Raw genomic sequence first — 8,381 nt, forward strand, 5'->3', positions numbered from 1 at the left:
CTTACATCCACGTGGTCTGACGTTGGGCCTCCTCAGAGAGCTGAAGTTCTGTGACAATAACAACCAGTTAAAACCAGCTGGTAAAGAACAGCCAGTTAGTAACCTGTTGTGTGTGTGTGTGTGTGTGTGTGTGTGTGTGTGTTTCAGTTCATAGAGAATCTGCAGAGCTGTCACCGTCTGCAGCTGTTGAACCTGAACCACAACCTGATCACCAGGATGGACACACTGGGTCACCTGACGCACCTGAGGGAGCTGCAGCTGGCTCACAACAGCATCCGGTGACNAGTTTTTGTTGAGTTGATTCACCAGGACTGCTCCTCCAAACATCGAAAGCAGGCACCGAACAAGAACATCCTGAAGTGACTAAAACCTGGAGACTCGACGAGGATGGGATTCGAACCCACGCGTGCAGAGCACAATGGATTAGCAGTCCATCGCCTTAACCACTCGGCCACCTCGTCTGGGCTCCAGCAGCTGACCTGGTGCCTGCTGGAGGGTTGGTGTTGTGATCCTGGAGCTTTGTTGTGGGGGGCACCAGAACCTGCTGGGTCTCTGAAGGAAAAGCTGCTTCTAGAGGAGCTCAGACTAAAAGTCCTGAATGAATCAGCAAACAAGGAGCTGCAGAACCTGGTCCAGAACAGAGAGACCAGGAAGCTCCTGGATCCAGACCCTGGACAGCAGTTCAGCATCCATCACCTGGTGGACAAACCTGGTCAGTACCTGCAGGAACCCGTTTGGACTCAGGTGCACTGTAGGCTGGGGCAGGTAAAGGTGGACACCTGGCTGACTAAACATGAGGTACATCACTGTTCACCTCAGCCAGGAGAAGATAAAGTGTCCTGGAGAACACGGGCATCGATCTCGCTACCTCTGGCATGCTAAGCTAGCGCGCTACCATCTGAGCTAACTCCCCTCTGACAGCTGGTCCAGCTGCCCTCCACACTCTGGACAGAACCTGCTCTTTGAAAGGAACAGTGTTCTACGCTTTGTTCTCCATAAACTGACCAACATCCAGTAAGGAACCCTGAACCAGGTCAGAGACCCATGGAGTCTGAACTAGAACAGGGTCAGCGGTGTTTCCAAGATCTCAGTTATAGATCTTAAACTCTGGAGACAGTCTGAGGAACGGTAGCAGAGCTGATGGGTTTTAAATAAAGTCTATGAGTGTGTTCATGATGAGCCTCCAGCTCTGACTGACTGTCAGTGTTTTAGGATCAGCTGACAGGGAGCACGGTGGAGGGCAGCTGGACCAGCTGTCAGAGGGGAGTTAGCTCAGATGGTAGCACGCTAGCTTAGCATGCCAGAGGTAGCGGGATCGATGCCCGTGTTCTCCAGGACACTTCATCTGCTTCTTATCTGCAGACACAGTGTTCAGACAGAGGACCTGTCAGTCTGGTCAGCTCTGCACCAACACAGACTGTAAATTAAGACAAAGAGCTGTGACGGGAGGAAACTTCAAAATCAGCAGAAACACTCCATTATGCCTGAAAACAAAAGTGACTGAACCTTCTTATTAAATGACTATTCCCTTGTTGCAGCTCTTGTGTTAGGAGACAGCAGTCCAGGAGCAGAGGGCTGAATGTCTGTCTGCGGACTCACCTGAAATGTAGTGGAGCAGAAACACCAGTGCATCCCAAAATATTAGAATGTGCTGAAAACACGTGGATATTTTCCATCAGTTATTTCAGAAAGTCAACATTTTATATACTGTGGACTCATTTTACAGTAAAATGTTTCAGGTGTTTTCAGNTCAGGAGGAGAGAGGACACGCCCACCGGCGCTTCCACGCAGGTACGTCATCAACACAACAACAACCTCAACAAGAGTCAGAACACAGAGACCAAAGTTTACCTTTCATGTCAACGTCTCACCTGTAAAGCTGGGAAGTGATACTGATGATGCCTTTGTTTGTTTGTTTGTTTGTTTGTTTGTTTGTTTGTTTGTTTGTTTGTTTGTTTGTTTGTGGTGCTGACAATTAGAGGAGCTCCAGCGTCTGCAGCAGGAAATGGACAGCAGCCAATCAGAGCTGAGCAGGCTGCAGGTGGAGCAGCAGGTCGCAGTGACACAACTCCACCAGCAGGAGGCGACAAACACAAACCTGATGGAGCACAACCTAACACAACAACACACAGAGATACAACTGCAGCAGGAGCTACACACCAAGACGCAGCTGGTACACACACACTGACACACACACACACACTAACACACTAACACAGTGACACAGCTGCAGCTACACACCAGGACCAGTGTGAGTCTGTCCGTGTCGCTGCACCGTCTCAGATTTTGTTCACCATTTCCTGATTTGTTGTTCGGGCCTCACAGCTTGGTTTTGGCTGAACTCAGTCTGACCCACTGAGCTGCTGACCTGAGACTCCCTCACACGAGGATGTGAAGCCTTTTCTAGGGTCCAGTATCTTCAGAAATGATGGAACGGATCCAACAGAGGACACATTTTTACGACTTGGTCCTTAAATTGGAAAAAAGTTCAGATGTCCAACCAGGCTGGTGCTGATCCAGAGAGTCCCTGCCAGTGTCTGTCTATGGATGGATCCATGATTCTACTAGAACCAGTCTCTGGTCACATTCCACCAACTGCTGAGACTCTAACATCAGTAGAACCTGATGTGGTGAAGCTGGACCAGACAGGGTTCTGGTTTTACATGTTTAACTTAAATGGTGATGAGGATCATTGGTAGGAACCAGAACCTGGACTTTCCCACTATGCAGAGATAAGAAACAGATAAAGTGTTCTGGAGAATGCGGGCATCGATCCCGCTACCTCTCGCATGCTAAGCGAGCGCTCTACCATCTGAGCTAATTCCCCTGAAGGCCTCCTCCGTCCTCTTCCTTTTCTAACTGTCATGACTCTATTTTGGTGCTGGAGTTCTGTTTCATTTCGGAGCAGAGAACTTCTGTTGACTGGTTCTAGATCAGCTGACAGGGAGCACGGTGGAGGGCAGCCGGACCAGCTGTCAGAGGGGAGTTAGCTCAGATGGTAGAGCGCTAGCTTAGCATGCCAGAGGTAGCGGGATCGATGCCCGTGTTCTCCAGGGGACCTTAAGCCTTTAAGGGTCTCTGTACTAAGCAGACTTATGAACCCCCTTATGGCCGATCAGCTCTTCGACTGGCTCTTCCTCCATAAAAACAGCTGCACCAGGAATCTTGGCGGGTTGAGCCCAGCAGCGATTCGCTTTAGACACTGTGTGCAGTGATTTGAGGAAGCATTCCTCCACACTTCAGCATCAGTGTTTCCTCTCAGTCTGAGTTTTGAGAGACGGAAGCACATCTGTCCTGCTCCCCGTCACTCACCTGGACAGGTGGACACGGGACTGATGGCACAGTTGTGCTCAGACACTCACAGGAACTTCCTGGGGCCATGATTCTGCCCTTGTTTGGACATTTTGCACCTTTTTTCCATGTATGATGCCATGCTGTTGGTTTTATGTCTGGAGGTACTGAACCCTGGAAATATGTTGCACAACTGAGTTTCTGAGATGATGCAGTGATATGTTTCCTGACTACAGTCCTGAATAATCATCACCTGGTTCTGATCCAGTGGTTCGGACTCACCTGTACCTCACTGAGCTCCTCCCAGCAGGAGGTCTGACCTCTGGCTCTCCTGCTTCCTGCAGCTGTTTTCTGGAGCTCTGCTGTCGTCTTCTTCTCCTTCAATCGTTTCCTCTCTGCTGAAGGTACAGTTTCACATTTCTGATCAGTCAGAATACCCTCACCTGTCGTGTAGCTCCGCCCTCCTGTCTGCCAGCGCCTCTGACTCCATCTCCCATCATGCTTTGCTCCCCAGGCCCTGAGGCTCCAGCAGTGTGATCCAGGCAGCTGCTCTGTGTGTCTGAGTGCACAGAGAGGATGGATCACTGCTGAAGTGGTCCATCCTCTCTGATAATCACAGCACTTCTTTAGTTGTGTCTCGTTTGTCTGCTGTTTGCTGTGATTGTCTCCAGACGTTTTTGTCTTTAACTCTCTGAAGCACATTGATAAGATTCTACAAAGGAAACCAAATTGTGAGCCGCTCTGTGGACTGTGATCCATGACTGGTTCTGCTGTGACCGGGACAAACGCTCACAGTTCGATATGAGCTGTCAACAGTTTGGTATCTCCAGTGCGTGGCGCCTCCATGTCTCCCAGTGGATTCCTCTTTCTTACATTTTCATGAACACAAGCTGAAACATCAGCGCTGTTGGGTGATGCTGTAGTTTGGATCACTTGTTGGCTTCACACACACCACAGTCAGCTGAAATAGTCTGTTAGTGTACATCACATTGTTAAACATGGTATGTACTGAACTATCATGAGAATGTTCTGGTGTGTTCTTGAAGACGCTGTCGTTATTTCACCACTGTGACACCACCCAGACACAGGCTTGTCTGCTGAAGGTCTGCTGTGTGATCTGATCGTTTTCATTTAAAGCTGCAGACATTGAAAAAAGAATATTTGTTCATTATTTTGTTCTGGTTTCCATCGTTCTGAGTCCTGCTGACAGAAGACACCTCTGAGTTCTCTCTCCTTTTCCTTCAGGGTTTACTACAAACTCAGTGTTTGAACGTAAAACCCACTTTCTGTCCTCAGGTGGAGAAGATGACGGCAGAGCAGACCAGAGCTGCTCAGCGCCTGTACGAGCTGGAACAGGAGCTCACCTTCTGTAGGGTCGACACCGGACTCAGCCTCCTGCCACCCTGCAGCGTACAGGTGACGACAGCACACCTCCTGCCTTCTGCCTTTACCCACAGAAGCTGGCAGAAGCTCGACCGTCGCAGCTCCTGTCCCTGTAGCCTCGGGTTGTACTGCAGGGCTCTTGCTGGAAAACAAAATTGTCCACAAAATCCTGCAACATCACACGGTGCCTCAGTAGACCAAGGGAACCAGCATCCTCTCTGTCCTCGCCATGATTCTGTTTCATAAGTGCAGCTTCTATCAGCTTGTACCTCTGCACCTCCAGAACCAGCACCTAGAACTCCAGGTTCTGGTTCCTACCAATGATCCACATCACCATTTAGTCTGAACATGTAAAACCTGGAACCTTGTCTGGTCCAGCTTCACCACATCAGGTTCTGCTGATGTTAGAGCCTCAGCAGTTGGTGACATGTGACCAGAGACTGGGTTCTAGTAGAACCATGGATCCATCCATAGATAGACACTGACAGGGACTTTATGGATCAGCACCACAAAGTGTGAACGTGTTTCCCTCGTTCTCTTCAATAAACAGAAGGACCAATCAGTAAATATGTGTCCTCTGTCTGCTGGATCCAGTGGGTCATTAGATCTGCTGGATCCACTGGGTCATTAGATCTGCTGGATCCACTGGGTCATTAGATCTGCTGGATCCAGTGGGTCATTAGATCTGCTGGATCCACTGGGTCATTAGATCTGCTGGATCCTGCTGACTGTCTGGGTCACCACAGTTCACGGCTGCCGGACTTTTATTTCTGGAGATATTGAACCCTAAAGTGGCTTCACAGGTTTTTTGAGGGTACAATGACAAAAATTCCAGGTCTGCAAACATAAGACATTCTCAACATTCTGCCAGAACTTCCCAGGTCAGATATTTTTGTGTGAGGGTCAAAATTGAAAAATTCTGAGGTCTGAAAACAGGAAATTCTCAAAATTCTACCAGAACGTTTTACAGAACTTAGTTCTGGGTCCCGGATAACCAACTAATCTCAGACAGTGGAGCAGCAGTGCCGGCTGAAGTGACCCAGACTGACCCAACACATGTTCATCTGACCTGCTGATTGATCATTTATCTCCTGAACGATCAGAGTCCGACTCCTCATCCCGAACTGGACGGTCTTGGTTCTGTGGCTGAGAGTCCCGACGTCGGCAAGGCTCGACAGGTCAGGAGCTCCTTCATCACCTCCACCCCCCGACTGTCCTCCTCATCCTCCCTGCAGACCAAGGAGGACCTTCACAGTGACATGGAGGCAGCGCGCCCCCTGCTGGAGGACCCGCACAGCTCTGGTAAGAAGAAAACCGTCCTGGTGATGGCTGACTCACGCTGTTCATGCAGTAAAACTACCAACAGCAGACAAAAGGCTCAGTGATTTCAAAGAGCAACGTGAGTAGGACTGCAAAGGCTGCAGGCGCCACCTAGTGGAATAACCAGGGGCTACAACCAGAGAAGTTAACTGAGTTTACAGGAGACCGCTCACTTCACATGCGAGAGGTGGCGGATTACATGATTAGATGAGCTCTTTCCAGACTTGGGATATGAAACACTGCTGGCTTCATCCCTCTGTTAGAGTGCTGGACATCATGCTCAGGATTGTCCTGATCTGGATCTCGTCAAACCGAACTCAGATAGACTTGGAGGTAACGTTATGCTTTGCTTGAATCAGTGACTTACAGAACATCCTGACTGATCTGAACCAGAGTGATGTTCTCTTGTTGGACCTCTGAGCTCAGCACTGATCGGCCGTGACAGAACATAATGAGAAGTCTGCTTAGTACAGAGAACCTTAAAGGTTTAAAGTGTCCTGGAGAACGCGGGCATCAATCCCGCTACCTCTGGCATGCTAAGCTAGCGCTCTACCATCTGAGCTAACTCCCCTCTGACATGGTGGTCCTCATCTGCACAGTTCTCTTCCAACAGAGGTTCTCTGCTCCTAAATGAAGCAGGATTCCATCATTAAAATTGAATCATGCAGGGAAGAGAGGAAGAAGAACCAGGAGGAGCTACACCTCCACTGAGTCAGAGGGGAGTTAGCTCAGATGGTAGAGCACTAGCTTAGCATGCGAGAAGTAGCGGGATCGATGCCCGTGTTCTCCAGGACACTTCATTTTATCATCTTCTGTGAATGAGAGGAGGTCATGTCCTTTGTATGATCTGCTCCTCCACATATCCTCACATGGACACACTTGAATGATGCAGTCTGAGTGTTTGACGGAGAGGAAGTCCATGTAACGATGAAGTTTTCTGTGGATGAGCTGCGACGTTCAAAGGTCCATCATGTATTGGTATCTCAGAGCATCAGTAGAAACCAGTTGGACTTCTCTTTTAGGTTCTGGAGGATGTTCCACCTTCATCCAAGGTTCTTCTTCAGTTCTGATAGCTTCCCTCCAGCTCACATGGCTAGTGGCCCATTCACCACCAGAACTCACCTGTCTCCAGGTGTGAATGGCTGTGAAACCAGGTGGTCCAACAGCAGTAATAATGGAGGTGGAGCTTCCAGTTCACACAGCAAAGGATCTGAATGGGCCATGTCAGGACTCCAGATGTTAATGATGATGAAACGTTGTGTGCACAGGTCTCATGGCTGAGTTACAGGAACCTGGTGGGTGGTGTCATAGAGTCTCCTCTGGGTGGAGATGCTGCTCCAGTCTCAGACCATCGGTCTTCTCTGTCCACCATGTGGACTGTGCTGTCCTCAGAGGAGAGTCTGTTCTGCTGGAGAGGCAGATGATGCTGAGTCTGGTCCTGAGGAGCTGCTCTCCTGTGTCCATCTGTTCTTCAGACATGTTCAGGAATCTTGTCAGACTGAAGTCAGATAGACTTGGAGGTAAAGTCAGATCAATGCCCATGTGGACAAAGATGGAGGGAGATGGTTTACAGAACATCCTGACTGATCTGCTCTGACATGTTAGTTCAGTCAACAGTTAGTCTGCTGAGTCTCTGGCCAATAACGGGCCGTGAGTCATTTGAACTGGGACCGGCTCATAGAACTGAGGGAATGCTGAGCTGGGTCATCTTGTGGCTGAGCAGCAGAATTTCTGCTGGCAAAGCTTTTGAGGCTAAATTCAGCATCAGGTTTCTGACTGATGTTTATTTGTGTGTTTGTGGCAGCTGATGCTGACTTCCTGCAGCCGACCAATCAGAGTGAGCTGGGAGCGGAGCATCCGGTCAGACAGGTACCATACACCTGCATCACTGCAACCAGCAGCATCACAACAGCCCCATGAGCAGGGTTCGTCAGACTGTTGTGTGTCTGTGTGTCCAGCAGGAGGCGCTGTGTCGACTCCTCAGTAAACTGTCCGTCCTGAAGGAGCTGAGAGAAGAAGCTGAGGAGACACAAAGACAGATGGACACACAAGTAGAGGACACACAACGACAGACGCTGGACACCACAGACCCACAACTAGTTAGTATCACACTGTGAAGCCCCACTTGGTGTAACACTATTGTTGCTGCCTGGTGTCCTCATACTGCCGCGGTGGGCGGTGGTCAGGCCATGATCATCTTCTCAGGGTCCCAATGTGGTTTTAAAGGTAGCTTTGACTTCTTACCTGGTTCTGGTACAGACACAGGTTCTGTCCAGAGTGTGGAGGGCAGCTGGACCAGCTGTCAGAGGGGAGTTAGCTCAGATGGTAGAGCGCTAGCTTAGCATGCCAGAGGTAGTGGGATGGATGCCCGTGTTCTCCAGGACACT

General features: G+C 49.6%; 2 non-coding genes across 2 annotated transcripts; both read right to left on the reverse strand.

The window, feature by feature from the left end:
• Positions 1–379: 379 nt before the first annotated feature.
• On the reverse strand, positions 380–461 carry trnas-gcu (transfer RNA serine (anticodon GCU)). The gene has a single exon. It is a non-coding gene; the product is annotated as a tRNA-Ser (tRNA).
• A 2,293-nt stretch (positions 462–2,754) lies between these two features.
• On the reverse strand, positions 2,755–2,827 carry trnaa-agc (transfer RNA alanine (anticodon AGC)). The gene has a single exon. It is a non-coding gene; the product is annotated as a tRNA-Ala (tRNA).
• Positions 2,828–8,381: the final 5,554 nt, after the last annotated feature.

This window comes from Stegastes partitus, unplaced genomic scaffold (assembly GCF_000690725.1).
Source record: "Stegastes partitus isolate 25-593 unplaced genomic scaffold, Stegastes_partitus-1.0.2 Scaffold1940, whole genome shotgun sequence".
NCBI lineage: Eukaryota > Metazoa > Chordata > Actinopteri > Pomacentridae > Stegastes > Stegastes partitus.